Genomic DNA, 20,986 nt, shown 5'->3' on the forward strand with positions numbered 1-20,986 from the left:
AACTGAATCAAAACTGTTCAAAGTTGCAACGGCAACGAAAAAAGTGACTTATGACTGTTTTTCACACTTATCGCCGTTGTGACCTCCCCATGGTCAAAAACTTCAGACATTCTGCTTGCAGCTATATTGACAATGCCTGCTTTTTCAGGGACTGCTATTATTTCTTTTTCTTTTTTTTCTTCTTTTTTGGGTAAATATTTTATTAATTTCAAGTTTTACAATCATAAGCGCAATAAACAACTTGGTGTCTGGGTTCCTTTGTCATTCAGTGGCATATATTAGGTCTCACTCAAAATATCCAACACTACACCATCCAGTATTTCCCTGATCCTCTCTTCTTCCAATAATAATCATTTTTCCACACTATGCAAGTATAATTCTTACCGCTATTAATACCTATTCAGTATATATAAACACCTTCATCACATGTTTCTAATGTTATACATGGTGTCAATAATATCAGTTTATAATATCTCCTCTTGCCAAAACATATCTCAAATGTATTTACCACGAGTTCTCTTATTTAATCTGTATCTTTTTCCCTCTTTTTTCAAATTTAATTTCCAATCAATATTCAAAATAACTTTATCAATTATCATTTTTCTCATAATTAATTACTTTTGGGTAACTAAAAGCTTCCCTTATACCAGGGGTAGGCAACCTCGGCTCTTTTATGACTCATGGACTTCAACTCCCAGAATTCCTGAGTCAGCGTAACCGACTCAGGAATTCTGGGAGTTGAAGTCCATGAGTCATAAAAGAGCCGAGGTTGCCTACCCCTGCCTTATACCAACCCTCTTAGTATTTTCATATTTCCCATCTTATAAAAATTACGTTATTCTAGTTACAAATCACATCCTTCTAATTTATAATGTTCCTTTTATTTCTAGCAATGTCTATTCTTTTAATCATATTCAAACATCCATTAGATGGTATAATACCTCATCTAATTAGTCAGGACCTCTATTTTCTTCAGTCTTACTCTAGCTTTCTTCCTTTGACAAATAACTTTGCAAGTCAGTGTGTTTAGGTCACCAGGTATTTCTTCCTCTGTTTCTGTATATATTATTTGGAATTTAATTAAAGTGTTTTTGTAGAAATGCTTAATCTGTTTATATTCGTTAAACGTCCTTCTTTTTCTTTCTCCTTCAATTTCTCTTTTGGTTTCTTCTTTCCCAGTTTTCAGCATTTCTTGTAACAGCTGTGTCATCCATTCTATCAATTCTTTTTCCTTGTCCTCAAATATGTTCTGAAGTCTTGAAAAGTAAAATGTCTTTCCCATTTCTGATGTTATATCTGGGTCTTCCAAATTTTTATTTATCTGTGCCTGTCTCTTGGTTTCTTCTTTCAAATCCTCTATCTTTGTGTCAGTTTTCTCTATTTTATTTCTGGTTTCTGAGTTGCTAGTTCATTCTTTATGGTCATTTTCTGAACATTTTTTGCTTGTAGGTTTAACTTGGAGAGTTGCTCATTTATGTTATTTAAATTATTTTTAATTTCATAATTTAAAACAATTGTCTCTTGAATTGATTTCAACATGGAAAGAATTTCTTTCTGAAGTCCATTTACATTTCTTGTTGATTATCCATGTTTCATCCAAACACAAATAGTCCAGAAGCAACTTGCCCACTGTTTCTTAATATTTATTGATAATTCTTGAGACTAAAAGTCAGTCAATATTTGTAATCCAGGCCAGCCAATTTACAATGATTTATTGTCTCCTTCATACAGATAAAACAGCCTAAGGATATTTTTCCCTTTTTCCAGCTACAGTCTGCAAAAGTGAAAGTTTCCAGGAACAATAAAGAGCCTTATGTATGTCTGGGCTTCATGCCAAAATTTCTTTAAGCATAATAAATTGTAATGCCAAGGTTAACCACTAGATTCATTAACACGCATCTTCCAACTTTTAAGTCCAAACGTATTTCACCAACATTCCAAATATCTCTTCAAAAAGAAAGTCTTAAAAATACTTTTAGTCCCCAAATTTGTCAAAGTTATGTCTCTATACTAATCCAAATTAATCTTGTAGTTTTCTCTAATTTCCCCCCAAAGAAAGTTATTCACCACTTCTCTTTTCCTGAGAGAACTGGGTGGAAATTCCTCTTCTCGCTATCATCTGGGGGATTCTTTGCTTTGGGAATTCTTTTTTTCTAGGAAGAGTTTTTAAAATTATAAAGAGAGGATCATTCTCACCCAATTCCATCCATGTTGTTCAGAGGTTGCTAGTTAGTAGTGCTTATCTTGTGTTGTCGATGGCTTCTGGCTAGCCACATAAATGTGGCCAGTCTTTCTTCTGCCAGTTTGAAGGGCTTCCTCAGATCAAACAGAAGGGCTACCATCGATGAGGGTCCCCTTCTTCTTCGTCACCTCTCTGAGGCGATTTCGGACCCATTTTAGGGTCCACAGCAGAACAAAATTGGACATGGAAAATGAAGTCCTGTTTTCCTGCGCCCGTTATGCCACAACATCTAACCCACAAGTCGGCACTGCTATTATTTCTTGTTTCATACATTGAGTTTGACTTATGATCAGTGACTATGTTGGAACATTCTTAATATCACAGAAATAACTACTGTCTCTGCAGATTGTGCATTTCTAAGAATAATAAACATTTCAATATGTGAGAAAGTCCCTGTATTGTAGAACAATAGTGCTCATGGCACAAAACTCAAGTCTCTATGCATGATGTTCTCTGCACTCAGAAAATATAGGATCTTCAGTCTGTTATACTTAGGTTCTCTCTCATTTCTTATTTCATGCATGGTTACTGAAAAATCAGTCTCACATAGTAGACCTTCTTCTCAAGGCAAAAACATGCATGATTAGGATTGCAGCCCATGTCTTCAACTCATACATGCTGGAGAGACATGACTCCATCCAAAACATTCCTAAATCAGGAAACAACAGTTTAACATTTTGGGGAGGGATGTAAGAAGAAAGGTTGATCCCTCAGGTAGAAAGCTCAGGTAGAAAGAAATGGTTTTATTAAAATATTTTGCATATATAAAGCTAAATGTGGAAAAGAAAAACAGAAGAAAAAGAAGAAAGAAAAGATGAAAAAATATATAAAATGTGGGCATCTCTTTCTCTCTCTTTGTGTGTGTAAAGAATGTCTCTAGTAGACAGTTTTATTTTAATGCACTTTATTTTGCTGTTATTAACTATGCTTTGTTTTATTAATGTAAATTTCTTTATTATCATTAGATGAAGACCATTTCCTTTTGTCTGCACTGAGGCCTATGTTTAATTCAGTTTTTCTATTTTAGAAGACACCATAGGTAGAACTGGCCTTGTGACTATGGGATCGCTTAGTGAATACACAATAAATGTGAGGCTGCTGAATCTTCCATTCAAAGGGATAGTCATGACTTACTAAAGCGCTTTATGGTGCTGCGGATATTTCAGGCATTATTTTGTCAGAGAAGACTATACCTGATCATCTTGAGATGGCCTGCTAAGATTCCCTACTCCCAGCAAAGTTTATGAGATTTAAACAAAGGGACAAGCCTCCTCTGTGGCGTAAAGAAGAATATGTTTCCTCCAGAGGCCAAAATCAACTTCCCTTCTCATATTTTTGAAAACTGTTAAAATGTTGTTGTTTTTTTAATCAAGCATTCAGCAACACTTGATTAATTGTGGGCTCTCATCATCACTTGTCTTTTCATGTATCAAGGCATTTGTTTATATTTCATATTTAGTGGCTTGTTTTGCAGTTTTTCCTTTGTTGTACAGCCTCCAGAGTGATGTGACAGGAGCGGTTAATGAAGATAATATCCAAAAACAAAACAAAAACAAAAAAAGATAAGAGAGTGAAGGGAAAAAACTAGCAAAATGTTATTCTCAATCTCAGCCAAAAATGCTGTTAACAATGCAAGAAAAATCTACGCTCAGAAAAGTTACGTATTTTATGCTAATCAGACTGAAAACTTCCTTATATCCTTTAAGCCATGAAATAGTGTTAATTTAGGAATATTACCCCTCTTCCATTGATAGTACTCTCTAACCAGAGCTATTCACTCTTTCTACTTTCATTTAAGAAATATCATTTGGGCTGCATTTCCTGCACTGCAGCAGAGACTTTCTTGGAGTACCTGAAAAGTTACCACCATAAACTTATCACTAAAGCTCTTACAGCCTTGCACTCATTTCATATCCGCAAGATTGATGAGAAAAAATAAAGCACTTCAAGTGGGCTCAACTTCACCAAAAGGAACAGACTGATGAAATTGCTGGATTCTGCCAAGAAAACATTGCGTTTGCCTCATCTGTCCTTTAACCTTCCTATCTACAATTCATCTCTATGGATCTTCCACTGAGAGTTTCCTGCATTGTAATCTTACGCCTCTCAAAATATTACTTGCAGCCGAGTACATTTTGTATCTTTGTAATTTAGGCATTGGCCTTTAGATGAAATTTTATTCTGGAGCCATTCAGGTATCACACTTTTTTCTCCTTAAACCAGTCCAATTTTAAAAGAAAACTCCACGCAAGCAAACAATAAAACAAATGATATGTTCATCACCAAATTAAAGCATTATTTGTACAACTCTCTGGAATGGTATAGGGCAGGGGTCTTCAAATTTGGTGCTTTTATGACTAGTGAACTTCAACTCCCAAAATTCCTCAGCCAGGCACACTGGCTGAGGAATTCTGGGAGTTGAAGTCCACAAGTCATAAAAGCGGCAAGCTTGAAAGCCCCTGGTATAGGGTCTCCTGCTTGAACAAGGTGATGGACTAGAAGACCTCCAAGGTCCCTTCCAACTCTGATATTCTATGTTCTAAACTCAGTATCTGGAATATTCTAATATATTTTATGGTATGCATCAATTGTCCACTGATTTTAAGCTCAATATACTGTACGAAATATTCTAATATATTTTATGGCATTCAACAATTGTCCTCTAATTTTTTTTAAAAAAAAATGGGAGCTACTAAATTCTCCTAAAAAGTTCAAATAGCAAAATGTAGCTATTTTAAACAGGTTTAAAAGTTAAAAGTTAGAGGGAGTGCCCTCAAGCCCCCAACCACCTTCAGGTTTGCATGTCACTCTTGGGTCTCCATGCCAGTTGGCAAACCTAGATCTTGGACCTCTTCCAGAATGCCAGCAGAGTGGGCAGCTGCCTCAACTCTGGGGGAAAGATGTTGCAAAATGTGGGGGCAACAGCAGAGAAGGCTCTTTTCCTAGACTAATCAAAATGCTTTGATCAACGAGTTACATTACATTGAACCTTCCTACCTGACTGGGTAGGATGGATCAATGTAATTGGGACAAGATGGTTCTTCAGGTAACCTGGTCCCATGCCATGTAGGACTTTAAAGGTAATAATCAAAATCTTGAATTGGACCTGGAATCAAATTGGCATCTAATGCACTTAGATGCACTGGCATCTAATCTCACTTAGGAGAGGTGCTATGTATATAGTTCTAAGGGCTCCCTAGATTGCCCATGCCACTGCAATTTACATGAACTGCAGCTTCCAGTAGTCTTCAAGGGTGGTCTCATGTAGAGCATATTGTAGTAGTCCATGCAGAAGCTGACCAGAGAATGAGTAACTGAAAGAATGGCTTCTCAATCCAGGAAGGGGCATAACTGGTGCATAAGTTGGATGAAGACCCTCCTAACCTTGACTTCTACCTGCTCTTCAAGCAGGAAGATCCTCAGATTACACACCAGGTCCAATTGGGGCAGTGCAATCCTCTCTTAACACCAAAAGTGTTACACCCCAGATACAGAGGAGCCCCCTATCCACAGCCATTCCACATCTGCATGAATTCAATTAAAAATATTCCCTTTTTTTACAACTGTTTTTCTTTTTACAACTTTTTGTGGGAAACAGATTTATTTTGATTATCCTGGCAAAAAGTCATAAGAATAGATGAGTGGTGATTTTAGAAACCGGGCATTAAATGTTGATGTTCTAAATTTTTTCTTATGGATAAGGCATGGGATATGAGATAAAGAAATGTCTATTTAACCTTATTAATGTGTGAGTGAGTCAGTGAGTGAGTGTGTGTGTGTGTGTGTGTGTGTGTGATGAAGGTTGGAATGCATGCATGTACGTATGATGTATACATCTATATTTCTTTTTCTTTATTATATTCTTTCTTTTTCTTTTCTTTAATTTTTTAATTCTTTCCATTCTTCTCTCAATTTAGTGTGTATTAGTTTTAACACTGTAATTAAACTCTTAATGAACTTATACGGTATTTGAAAAAAAGATATCCATCATGTCTACTTCCTCATCTTGCTGAAAGAAATGCACCATTGATAAGAACACCATACTGAAAATGCAGGTGCTTTGTGCTGCATCTTTTTTAGAACTGTGTGCATTTAAATCCATAAAATCAAGTTCATAATTTACATTGTTTCCAACTGCTTATATAAAACTGGAAACCATTGGCAAACTTGGGTAAATGTTTGTTGTGTCAGCCTTTTCTGTTCTCTGGATGTGTTGGATTTCAGCATGCACACCTCCTAGCCAACCACAAAGATATAAAATAATTTTGCCATGGAACTCATAACCAGATTTATGTTTTCACTCCCAGAGGATCTGTAATGTCATTGCAGAAGAAAGGGTAAGTAATTGTGGAGGTGTTTTCATTTTTCTCTCTGGATGCACACATAAAATGAAAGTCCTCTACCCAAATGCTTAGCAAGAGTTCCTTAGCAAGTTTTAAAATTTGCATCATTATATTGCAAATTACTGCATGCTGTATATCCATGCTTGGAAAAAGTTTCTTAACAAGTCACTGAAATTTGAATGTAATCACTTTTAAGCCTTGCAACTTTTATGTAATCACTCTCATTTGAAGCCTTAGAATTATTGCTACTTGTAACAATTAAGATTAACAGAAAGCATGAGCTCCCTAATTTAATGCCTGTAAAAGGGAAGGTGAGAATGGGTAACTAGAAAAACTATCTCACTTAAAATGTCTTTGACAGAAGGTCAACTGTCTCAGTGCTCAAGTTATTTTTTTTTTAAATTACATTTATATCCCGCCCTTCTCCGAAGACTCAGGGCGGCTTACAAGCTTAGCAGTAGCCTTCATTCAAAGCCTGCTTGTTAGGGCTTTCACACACACCCCAAGCGGCATTATTACAAAGTCAGCTTATTGCCCCCAACAATCTGGGTCCTCATTTTACCTACCTCGGAAGGATGGAAGGCTGAGTCAACCTTGAGCCTGGTGGGATGCGAACCTGCAATAATTGTGGCATCAGACCATCTCTAGGTATTGACCCTACAGACAATAAATAAAATAAATAAACCTTTATTGTCAAAGTACAACATGTGTACATTGAGATTAGCTGAGCCTCCCCCTGTGCTCTCTCCCCCCAACACACAGTGACAACAAACCCTCCATCCCACCACACTATGTGAACCAACTAAACCACACACTGGCCTCCCAAGTCAATTCTGCATAAGATTATGTCCCATTCAAAAGCCTAACAGCCCACGGATAAAAGCTATTTTTCAGCCTGTTGGTACGGCTGGCTATATTCCTATATCTCCTACCGGAGATATAGGTGTGAGTCATCCCTGAGAATCTTCCTCACTCTTCCAAGGCAATGAGCCCTGGCGATGTCATCCAGTGGTGTCAGGGAACAGCCCACAATGTCTTGTGCTGTGCTCACTACCCTCTGTAATACTTTCCTATCCACGGCTGTCAGACCGGCATACCAAACCACAATACCATACGAGAGGACGCTCTCTATGGTAGACCGGTAAAATGTAGTACTGAACAATATATCATTGGAAATAAGTAAATTATTTCAGCTGGGATCAAGTCATAGGTAAGTTGTGACAGATATCCCTAGGGTTTGTATTGTCTTTACTCCCTCTTTTTGAAAAAGTATAAATTTATAACAAAAAATTAAACTTTGGCTTAAATCCAAAAATCCAGGAACAGTTGTGTTTACACAATTGCCAGTCAGCTTCATGAGGTCTCTTTTCTAACATGTCATGTGGATCCTAACAAGGGATTTAGTTTAGTACACCATTTGTTTTCCTCTGTAACTTATGAAAGGCCAATGAGGACAGGGTTATCCACAATTCTGAAGGACAATCTTGCAGAGGGCAGGGGCTACAGAAGAGAAGGCACACCGCCTTGTCCCCACCGGTCTACATTCCTTGGTTGACAGGACTTGTAGCATGCCCAACCTGCATTTGCATATTTGTGTTTTTGTGTTATGTGTGTCTGTACAATTATTTATTTTCCAGTGGGATGCTTCACTATTTAGCTGAGCTTTTGTAGGTAATGGCTGTGACACATTCATGCCTGTTCAAATTTACAAGCTGACAAACTGTGAGGAAGCTTAATTTCCTTATCACAATTCAGCAAAGTGGAAGCTACACATGGAAAAACCCAAAGGAGATCCCAGAATACATTTTATGATGGTTCCAGAACTAGCTTCAAAACTGTTGACTTCAAGCCATTTATAGGAATAAAGTGAAAGTTAAAAGATTTAGCATATGCTTAGAATGAAAGCATTAACATTCAGCTGAAAGTGAATGTTCCTCACTATTGATAAAATTAAAGGGAACTGCTTGGCTCCAGGAAGCTCTTTTTGAAGCTTTGCTATTCCAGGATTTCAGGGATAGTTTTAACAATACATTGTTTTTAATGTATTTCCTCTTTCAGACATTAAGTTTGAATACCAAGCTTAGTCCCGAAGGAACATAAAAGTGACTGTGTCACTTCTTTTCAGACCTCATGCTACTTCATTTCACTTTCAAACATATTTGTAATTTTGTGAGTGAGATGGGTGGTCTCTAAATTTCGTAAATAAATATTGGGAATTTTATTGAGAAGTGATTGTTGCTTCTGATTGCTTCCTGATGCTGCCGATTGCCTTGTCTGTATTCTTCTCTCTGATCGTATGTGTTAGAGTCTGTATATGGAAGCCAATCCCAGAAAACAGGCTGAGTATGGCACTTCAATTAAAGAAAGGGAAAAGGAAGAACCAAAAATAGCGACAGAGAGATTGTGTCCACTGCTACTGGCCTGTTCTGTGAGACTGAAACACTGTTTCTTGGTGATCTATTTGAGGCAGCTTCAAGAAACATGATGCAGCCATCTCCTAGACCAGGGGTCAGCAACCTGAAACAGTGAAAGAGCCACTCGGAACCGGTTCCCTCACAAAAGGAAAAACTGGGAGCCGCAAAAAATGTGTGCGCATGTGCATACATGCGCGCATGTGCAGAATAGGGTTTGACTGAAGAGTGGAGCCAAGGTGAGATATTATTATTATTATTAATATGCACCTACCCTGCATATTTGAATTGATTGGTTGAACTTTTTCAGTCCCACTTTTTTTTTTTTTTTGGACTGCACATGGCAGAGGACTGGGAGCGGCTCCGGAGCCGTGGGTTGCAGACCTGTGTCCTAGACCTAGAGGGCAATTCTATTGGGTGAATCACTAAGAGTTTGGTGAAGATGGTCAAAGAAATTAAGATTACAGTTAGTATTGGGGGAAAGCAGTTATTTTTGTTTCTACATCTGAGGAATCTGAAGACAGAGAGGAAGGGCTTTCAACCTGCAGGAAATGTGCTATGTCTGTTTCCTTTCTGAAGAAGACAAGAATTAGCACATGCTGAAAAGGGAGGAAAAGATGAAGCAGCTAGGAGCAGCAGTGACCGTCAGCATTCTCCACTTCATCAGCTTCGTGAGGAATTCTTGGAACGGCCCTAGGAAGTACATGGAGGGAATCCCTGGAATCAAGAAAACTCTCAGAAGATAGAAGGACGAGAGACAGACAAGGTAGAGAAATGGAAGAATGTGACGAAAAGGCCCAAATGTGTCAAAACATTTTGGAGCTTCAGAATAGATTCCATGGCCTCCTGTTGATAGTATTTCTAGACCGCCGGATGAAAAGCAACTCTTACAAGCTTGAAGAAAAATACTGAGAAGCAACATATGATCTGGTGGGGAAAACTGGAAAGCCCCTGCCGAATTGTGAATGAGTTTGATGATAAAGTGCAACAAATACATACATATATACAAACAGTACATATATACTGAGAGGAACCGAAGCAATAATTGGTCAGCAATACAGTCCGTCAAGAGAAGTGTATTGCCTACCTAGGCCACATTCAGGATGCGAGAGAAAAGCTCCCAAGACTCTTTATGTCCAGGATAATTATTACTTTCTACTCACCCATGTGGGAACAATTGGCTAAGCAGATGGTGCAACAGGAACCATTCAGCTTCCTCAATAATAATAAGATGATGCATGATTCCGTGCAGAGGGATTTCTGCAAGCAATGGGCTGCACTTCATGAGCACTGAGAAGAATGTTTTTGACAGATGTCTTGCAAACCTTATCCCGGGGAATATTAAAATGAATCCTAAGGGTCAGTAATATGATTATTCAACAAATAATGCACTGCCAAAGACAGGAACAGGTATGGGATATACAGAAGATGTGGAGATGCTCAATAATGAGCACTTCACATTCATAACCCAGGATTCCATTGTCTCCATACAAAGGCACAGAGTATACGGAACATATCAGAAGGACTAGAAGCCTTGATTCAGGACAATGAATGCAATTTATTAAGGATTACTAAAACCTGGTGGAACATTGTTATTATTATTTTTTTGAGTGAATGTAAGGGTTGCAGAGGTATTCAAAAGCAAACAACAAAGATTTTATTTTACACAGTACCAAGCCAAAAGCAAAACTACATAATAGCTTCCCAGAGCAGCTTACCCTTTCTGGGAAGAGAGCCATAATAATAATGGGAGTCATCAAGTTCCTGGATTTCTGTTGGAAAATCAACCCAGCCAGGACTGCAAGCTTGAAATATTCCTCAGCAAAGTTGCTGACTATTTCATTCCCGAAGGCTCAAGAAGAAACAAGGGAAACAGTTCTTCTGGATCTGATCCTATACAAAATGAAGAGATGATTTAAGGGATAGAAACAGAGGGGTCCTTGGGACAAAACTAAACTTTGGGGGTTCACATTAAACTACTGATTAATGCATTAGGTATCATCTCCTAGCAACCACATAGACTTTCTCCAAGATAGCCAAGTTCTCAACCTGACCCTTTCAATCTCCCAGTGATAATCTTCATTGTGATAATCCATCTATCTTGCAGCTAGACATCCTCTTCTTGTCTTTGCTTCCACCTTTCCTAGAATTATAGCCTTCTCCAGAGAGTTAGGTCTTCTCATAATGTATCCAAATGGGTATAATCATTGCGCCATTTGTGCTCGAGTGAGAACTATAGGTTGATTTGTTTGATGATCCATTTCATTATTTTCTTGTCTATCGATGTCATTCTCAGGAGTCTTCTCCAACACAAAGTTCAAAAACGTTAATACTTTTTTCTGTTCTGTTTCTTTTTTCAATCCAACTTTCACATTCAAGGGGTATCACAGAGAACACCATTGCCTTGGTAATTCTGAACTTCATAGGTAAAAATACATACATCCGAATATTTATTTATTTATTTATTTTATTAGATTTATATACCGCCCTTTCCCGAAGCACTCAGGGTGGTTTGCAGGGTATTTAAAACAACCAGTACAAAAGTTAAAAACAAATTTAAAAAGATTAAATTATCCCTAAAATTAAAAAAAAAACCATTTAAAAACTCTCAGCCTGGGCCGGAGAGCTCAAAGAGCCAGGTCTTCAGGTCCCGGCAAAATGTGCGAAGGTCGGGGGCAGTCCTGAGCTCCACGGGCAGCTGGTTCCAGAGGGCAGGCGCACCCACAGAGAAGGCTCTTCCCCTGGGTGTTATCCGCCGACAGTCTTTTATCGGTGGCACCCTGAGAAGACCCTCCCTGTGGGAGCGCACAGGACGAAGGGAGCTTGATGCTGGCAGCAGGTGTTCCCTCAGATATCCTGGACCCAAGCCATTCAGGGCTTTATAGGTCATCACCAGCACCTTGAATACCTTGTCCAGGGCCTTCATTCCTACCTTCCTGAGTACTAGTTTGTCATATATTTATTGACTGTTGATTGTTGATTCTACAGTAAAAGGCAGAAACTTTCCACATTTCAATACCTCCATTGTCAATTCTAAAGCTGGTTGTGCAATAGTATGTGGGAATGACCTCCGGAGGAGAAGGGATGCTGCCTGTTAGATAAGAGAGAGCATAACCTGCAGCTGCATAATGGGAATAGAAAGAAACTCAGAAAAGAACCTCCTTAATTTATCAGGGTGTAAAAGAGATGGTGGGGGACTTGTACTATCTGACTTGCAAGATTCTGTTAATGTAGCCTTACAATCAAGTAGGATTAAGGCTGTGCTGTGGGCTATGCTGCTTCTTATCTGATTGTTCCCTAGGCAGCATCTCTCCTTCCTCCTCCCCTCACAAGGTTATTTCCAGGTACCATTACAAGAGCAAAACTAAGACAAGGAGGGGAATGCAATGTTTGTTATTTTTCATGTTTGTGCTCCAAATGCAGACTTGCAGAGCTTTGGGATTTACATTCTTGCTTCCTCGTTCATTAGACTATGAATTGTATAATCACAGAAAGATAAAAGAAGTCAGTACAGAATTAATTCAATCATTCAATCATTATCTTCCTCCAAGAACTGCCTTGCAATTCAAGCTAATTAGGCACAAATGACTTTGTTACTGATAAGTGTGATGGTGAATGTTGAATCACTTTGCGCATGTGTTTGTGTTTTACTTTATTACCACTGGAGATATTATAGTAAGAGAATAGTATATCATTCTGTATAATATGACATGCCCACTTATCAAAGTATTTCTAAAACTAATGCAATGTAATGACAGTATCTTTTTTAATTAAAATATGCCATTAAGAAATGCGTTGTTCCTTTTTTAAGCAGTCTTTTAAAATTACATTAAAATTGAAAAGTAAAATATTAATGTGTGTGGGTCATTCAAGTATGACTCATCCTCATTTTTGTGTTCATAATGGTGCCAAGTTCTTTGAAAAGTCTACCTTTTAAAAAAGGGCAAATTTTGCAAGCAGCACCATCCCAATCATTAGTCAAACAGGTTTAGCAGAAAGTCCACAATAGCAATATTTTACTTTGTGGCATAACAATGCTTAACTAGAAAATAAGCTACTTTGCCTTCTGATTACAAGCAGAGCAAGTTTTAACTTATTTCTCTTCTATTAACCCCATAATTCAGGATTCAAATCTGAGTGGGGCTACCATGTGATTTCCTTTTACTTGACCATGACTGACTTACCTGTGCAGCCTATTGTTCATGGTGCTGTACATGTAGAAATGGGAAATATGAAGATTTCTTTTGGGGGCAACTCCCAATCCAGAGATACCCAGAAATGAACTTATTTATTTATTTATTTATTTATTTATTTATTTATTTATTTATTTATTTATTTTAATTCCATTTATATCCCGCCCTTCTCTGAAGACTCAGGGCGGCTTACAAGCTTAGCAGTAGCCTTCGTTCTATGTATATGCCTGCTTATTAGGGCTTTCACCCCCCCCAAAGCGGCATTATTACAAAGTCAGCTTAATTGCCCCCAACAATCTGGGTCCTTTAGAGCCTGCTCTCCACCCCAGACCGGAACTAGGACCTTGTGCCTTAGCTGGGGTAGAGGATGTCAAGGCACTGTTTCCTAATTTCTGCAGCTAATGAAATAGTCTTCTCTCTCTCTCTCTCTCTCTCTCTCTCTCTCTCTCTCTCTCTCTCTCTCTCTCTCTCTCTCTCTTCCTTCACTGAATTTTAATTTATTTTCAATATATCCTTATATAGTGGCTGCCGGCTGGTTAGGTTTTTAGCCATCTATGCTATGTTAGTTGCTGAGGGAATGAGAGAAAGGGGGAGAGAGAGAGAGAGAGAGAGAGAGAGAGAGAGAGAGAGAGAGAGAGAGAGAGAGGGCACCACAGACATTAACATGAAAAAGCAATAGAAGATATGAATTTGTAAGCATAGATTTTGCCTAGAGTTGTTCATTAAAAGAGGCAAGGGCTTACAGAAAGCTGATGATGTCTTTTCTTCAAACACTAGCACAGTTTGTTGTAGTCAATGTAATGTCATAGCTGGGAACAGTGAGTATAGTGTTTAGAACATCAGTTATTTTTACGTAATCAAAGGCTGCAAGCCTACACACACTTATCTGAGATAACTATTGAGAACAAGAAGACTAACTTATGAATACGATACCTAGATTACTCCGCAAGTGACCTATGATTTTAGCGAAACTGATGAAGGCAGGAAGTTATATAATTCTAATTATGTTCTTCTTACTCTACCTGGGAAACATAACCAGTGACTTCAGGTCTTCAAAATGAAAAGAGCTGAAATGTTCAGGCTTTTCTTCTCCCCCCCTCTCTCTTTTTTTTTTTAAAGCTGGGATTCTTTTAGAGAGCGGATTTAAAGATTAAGACACCCATTTTGTCTTTCAAACCCATCCAAAACCTGCAAAAAAAATGGCACATATTTTGTGCGTTTTTCTGTGTTTCAAAAAGATGCCTCTTAAGGGCTTAAGGCACAAGTAATTGCCCACATTCTGATTGGGTTTTATGAATGCTCTGCAATTAAATCTAACTGCATTGTGATACACGGCCAGAAAGGCAAAGCTGTAAGTGCCTTGAAAGGATCTTGCCTGAAGCATGATAGACATTTAGATCTTAAAATATTTCCACTGACACTTTCTCCTTTCCTTTTCTCTCAACCTTCAGGGCCTGGCTTTCTTCCTGTGTACATTTAAAAAGCCTCCTTTAAAAAAAAGAGCAAAGCTTCTTGACAATTTAGTTTCAAGATATTTTTGGTTAGGCAAGTCAACAAAATGGTCACATGAAGGCATATTCTTATCCCAGTTAACCCTCTTTTTAACATTATTCCAAAGACAAAACATTAGTTAAAGGGGCCAGTGATATAATAGTGCTAATGTGGCAGATTAATAACAATGGGAATTTCAGAGTAAGGGTAACCAGTACATAAATAGGATAAATTTGGTCAGTTCTTTTATTTTTTCCTCATGCAACCCAGTTTGGTGACCATGCTCTACATCCAGTTACTCCTAAACAAGATGCCTTTTTAAAAGCAAAGTGTTTGCTGTTTTGTTCCATCTCATATCTGTTTGTGAAAAATTGAATGTATTGAAAAATTCAGAGAGTACAAAAATTCTTCTTATTATCACTTTTAAATGTATACAAATGTGGTTTAGTGCTATGTGTCTATCCATAAAATGAAGACCGCAATGACATCAAATGAGTTCCATAATTTAATCTTCTTCTACACTTAGGTTTTGGTTTCCTGGAGGTACTGAAGTAGGGAATAAGCAAAATGCTTAAGAACAAATCCCAACATTCATAAAGAAATGCCAAAGCCAAAGCGTAGGAAAATTTCAGTCAGATAGATCACATCTACCCCAAGGCATAAAAGATGCTCAAACAGCATCTTCTGAGAAATGATACTGTGAGTAACTCAAATTTCCTTGTGGCTGACTTCGAATGTGTATTTCTTTGTTTGTTTGTTTGTTTAGCTTCCTGTTTCAACTAACTGCATGGCTCCCAATCAAAACTAAAAAAAGTCACTTAAAACTATAAAACTAAATGAATTAAAGCATTAAAAACAACTAAATAGCAATGACAATAGCATTTAGACTTATATACCATTCCATAGTGTTTTACCAACCTCAGAAGGATGGAAGGCTGAGTCAACTTTGTCAGGATCGAACTTCAGGCTGTGGGCAGAGTTGGCCCACAATACTGCACTTTAACTACTGTGCCACTAGGGTTCCAAACCAGATGTCAAATCAAAACTTCTAATGTGAAATTATCCAATCTCTTTCTGAAGATACTTGGGGGAGTGGAGCCATACAAAGCCGTGTTGTTGTTAGCTGCAAAATTGTGTCTGACCCATCGCGACCCCATGGACAACATTCCTCCAGGCCTTCCTGTCCTCTACCATCTTCTGGAGTCCATTCAAGCTTACACCTACTGCTTCAGTGACTCCATCTAGCCACCTCATTCTCTGTCGTCCCTTTCTTCTATTGCCCTCAATCTTTCCTAGCATTAGGCTCTTCTCCAGTGAGTTCTTCCTTCTCATTAGGTGGCCAAAGTATTTGAGTTTCAACTTTAGGATCTGGCCTTCTAAAGAGCATTCAGGGTTGATCTCCTCTAGGACTGACCGGTTTGATTGCCTTGCAGTCCAAGGGACTCGCAGGAGTCTTCTCCAGCGCCATAGTTCAAAGGCTTCAATTCTTTGGCGCTCAGCCTTTCTTATGGTCCAACTTTCACAGCCATACATTGCAACTGGGAAGATCATAGCCTTGACTATATGCACTTTTGTTGGCAGGGTGATGCTTTTTAGTGTGCTGTCTAGATTTGCCATGGCTTTCCTCCCCAGGAGCAAGCATCTTTTAATTTCTTGGATACAGTCCCCATCTGCAGTGATCTTGGAGCCCAGGAAAATAAAATCTGTCACTACCTCCATTTCTTCCCCATCTATTTGCCAGGAATTGAGAGGGCCGGATGCCATGATCTTGGTTTTCTTAATGTTAATTTTCAACCCAACTTTTGCACCCTCCTTCTTCACCCGCAACAAGAGGCTCTTTAGTTCTTCTTCACTTTCTGCCATTAGAGTGGTATTATCTGCATATCTTAGGTTGTTGATATTTCTCCCAGCAGTCTTAATTCCAAACAAAGCCATACTAAAGGGTTAAAAAGGTGGAGGCTTGCTGAATTTCAGGAAGCAGTGGGTTCCATGGGGCACAGGGACTGCCACAGAAAAGGCATTCATCAGCTGACAATATTTAGGGGAAGGGACTAGAAGTATGCTACCTTATCTGACCTTGTAGGATGGGTAGATATTCTTAGGGAAAGACAGTCCGGCAGATTTAGATTTTCCCAATATATATTTCACAATTCCTCTACAAAATTAACTCTATTCATTTCGGTAAATAAGAAGAAAAGACCAGAAGGAAAGGGGGGGGGGGAATATACTGACACATGATTAATCTTCATTACATTTCATTAAATTATATTTTCTTTGGGTTCAACAACAACTGCATCAATATTTTTATTTTTAATGTGTGTGTTTTTCTGTCACCCTTCCTTAAAAAAAACCCTTCATTTTTCAGTAATACAATACCCCACCCAACATAATTCATTTTCCAGAATGTTTCCCACATAGAGGTCACTAGAATAACATTTTTTTTTCTTTTGGTCTGAACCTGCCAAAATGTTCGGCCTTGTTTTACAAATAGTTGCCCAATTTCTGTCCTTCTCCCATAAACATCTGTTGCCTTGACAACAAAGGAGAAAGAAGATTAAAGATTTGGTGTGAATATTTTTAATTCAAGACATAGATTTAAGGCATATATTTCAGGGAATACCTTTCAGGAACTCAGACATGTAATTTTCTTCATATTTACCTGATTGTACATATCACCAAGTGGGATTCACTTCTATGCAAGCCTTTATACAATTGAGTTATAATATTTATACTGAGATTTTGCCTTTGATGTGGCTGAAACATATGTCAAATCTAGCTATCTGGAGAGATTCCAATTTGTGGTTTGATTTTTTTCCCCCTGTGAGTTTTCATGAGTGATCTTATGCTTACTTTGACTCTGGGATGCACTCTGCCTACCACCATTCTTCCAAGCCAGTATACAGTAAATGTATATGTCACTTTTTCAAACAAATCAAAATTGGAGGTTCCTGGTACTTCGATATCTACTTCAAGTACGTTAGATAAGCTGAAAACTGGCAACTTTGTGTACTGTGCCTACAAATTGTGTTCAGTTCTATTCAACCAGGAGACAAAAAACGGATTTGGCTTTTGGTTTGCATTTTCTGTGTAGACAGTGCTTGGGAAACTTTGGATTTTCAAATCTCAGTTCATATTTTAGTTTTAAATGGAACATGATTTCAGCAGGGTGTCTCCAAATGAGGTCAACAGCATCAAAATGGTGGATGTGCCCTGGTCCTATCAAAGCGAAGCATATTGAAAAGGGACAAGGTTTTGATCACCAAGTCATATTCAGCATTTTAATGATGTTGATCTATCCTGCTTTTCCAAATCAAGGTCTAAAGCCAAATTGATTGTTTGCAAATATCTTAACTTTCCATAGCAGAAGTGCATAATGTGAGGACCAGTGCTACATAAAGCCTTTGAAAGCCATAATCCTGGTATAATGGTAGTAGCTAAAGTACTGAATTCTTGAGGTTGGGACTTTTCCCATTTTTAGTTCAGAGATAGTAGAATAGGAAAAATAACAGACAACAAACAGTACCATCTTCTGCATGGTATATGCAAGTTTCACTGAGTTCATTTACTCCCAAGAAACTAATGTAATCAGAAGTAGAGTCGTTTGACACGTTAATAACTGAAGGTCTCTTCTTACCGTGATGGTGCAGTGGTTAGAATGCAGTATTGCAGGCTAACTCACTGTTCAGTCCAAAAGTTCAATTCTCAAAGTTAACTCAAACTTCCAGCCTTCTGAGGTTGGTAAAATGAGGACCGAGATGGTTGGGTGCAACATGCTGACTCTGTAAACCACTTAGAGAGGGCTGTAAAGCACTGTAAAGTGGTAAAGTCTAAGTGCCTTTGAATCATGAACTTCCTGTCTAGCCACTCTCAGAGGGTTAGATTAGACAACTATATTTCTTCAGCCCTTATTCTTAATATGGGCTCCCCACAGGGCTGTGTGTTGAGCCCCCTACTTTATACCCTCTACACTTATGGCTGCACCCCCTCTCATCCTAGCAATATTATTGTTAAATTTGCAGATGGTACAATAGTGGTGGGGCTTATATCCAAGGGGGATGAGTCTGCCTACCAGGATGAAGTGGAGCAGTTGCTCTTGTGGTGCAGAGACAATAATTTGGTTCTCAACACAACTTAAGACCAAGGAGCTTATAATAGATTACAGGAGGAATAGTTCAGACATTCAGCCCCTGATCATCAGCAGAGACTGCGTGGAGCAGGTGGCAAGCTTTAGGTTTCTGGGTGTTACCATAATGGAGGACCTGACCTGGAGTGCTCATGTTATAGCATTGGTTGAGAAGGCCCAGCAGAGATTATATTTCTTGAGACTTCTCAGTAAACAACAACTGAATGAAAAACTACTGGTGACCTTCTACCATTGCTCCATAGAGAGCATTCTAACCTATTGCATTTGTGTATGGTTTGCTTGCTGCACAGTAGCAGATAGGAAAGTGCTCCAGAGGATTATTGGCGGCCCTCTCCTCCCTCCCTGGATGAACTGTACAGTTCCCCTTTGTCTTAGGAAAGCTCAAAATATTCTTAAAGACTCATCACAGACATTCTTTTTTTAAAAAAAAAATATTACCATCTGGCACACAGTACAGAATAATAAAAACAAAGACAAATAGGCTGAAAAACAGGCTTTCATCCCACAGTTGTGACCATATTAAATACCACTGTATAGTAGAACACTGAAATGCAATATTAGCGGCAGTGCAAAGATGAATAGAATGTGAAGGATGTATGTATATAATGTATGTTCTTATTTGTGGTTTTTACTTGTGTGTAGTGTGAACTGTGGACATTTCGTTGTGAGTTACACAATTACAAAAAGATATTCTATTCTATTCTATTCTATTCTATTCTATTCTATTCTATTCTATTCTATTCTATTCTATTCTATTCTATTCTATTCTATTGCTACCTAATATCACCTTGTGGAATGATTTCTAATTTGTAATCCTTATTAGGTAAAGCACTTTTTTAAAATATATATATATATATATCAAAATGTCTAAGAACCACCCTTTCTTTTTTTAAAATACTAGGCTTTTCCTAAACAGCTCCCATTAAATACAGTATGAGAGAAGTGGGAGGGAAAATGAGTGCAAAAAAGTAACTTTTTACTATATTTTACACTTTTATACTTATCAAAGATTGTATTCAAAACTACACAAGTTGAAATTATTCTAAATGACTTCCAAAATTTTCTTGTTTTAAAAAAATCTTCTAAATATACTAAACATAGAAGCCTGACATTTAAGGAATATTAATAATTTAAAATTCTATAATAATTTAATTATTAATGTATTTGGTAGTGAAGAAGTGAGGGAGAATTAAATTTCCAATAGCTCAACTTTATTGATATAATACCCTATTGGTATAGACTTTGCTTCATGAATAACAATAACAGCATTAATATTACTATATATAGAAATAACATTTGCTCCTTATACCTCTATTTTTACAGTAATTTCCCAGTGTGTGGTAAGCATTTACACATTATATAAATCATTTTACAATGTCAGACCAATTTTCATTCCAACTCCTAATGCATACAGTATATAAAACAAGTTCACTAGGTTTATATAGAGAATATATATGCATGGAGCATAACAATGAAAAAGGAAGGCTTAATATAATATACTAGACTATTCACTATCTGTTCTTCACAAGAACATATACTAAAATGTGTTATTTTTTCCCTATAATTATTTTTTTTTACATATAAGTTTCATGAACAACCAGAATATGGGCAATAAGTCAACTTCCTAGCTGAATTTTTGTAAATGTTGGAAGATATATTCTCCTTCTTTTCTGATGTAATCCAAGAAGCTGACCATCATGTTTACCCTTCAATATAATTTTCAAATAAGTACAGTATTTTAAAAATAATATTTCCATATTTGTGGTAACAATAAGGCAAGAACACCTTCAAAATCCTTGGATTGGTCTTTTAAGTCCCCAAACCTTGGTTGCACAGCTTTCAGGTTTTGCCACTGTTCACCTTACAAAATTTGGAAGAGCAAGAACACCTACCTGTCCTACTTGTCCCTTCTTTTGATTTTGACAGGCTGCGCAAAATGAACATAACACAAAACAGCAAGCCAGGGAACAGTAGCAAGAGTAGCAATGAGGAAGGTTGGTCACCTTTATCAAGCCCAAAGAATTCTCACCTGCCACCCATTACAAACATTGTTAGTGCACCTTACCATGTGAACATTGAATTCTTAAGCATTTCTTCTGAATGTCTAGGGGGATTCTCAGCCATGCAGGTCATGGTTGTTCCAAAAGTGCTTTTTTTCAAGA

Source organism: Vipera berus, assembly GCF_964194415.1.
Source record: "Vipera berus genome assembly, chromosome: 1".
Taxonomy (NCBI): domain Eukaryota; kingdom Metazoa; phylum Chordata; class Lepidosauria; order Squamata; family Viperidae; genus Vipera; species Vipera berus.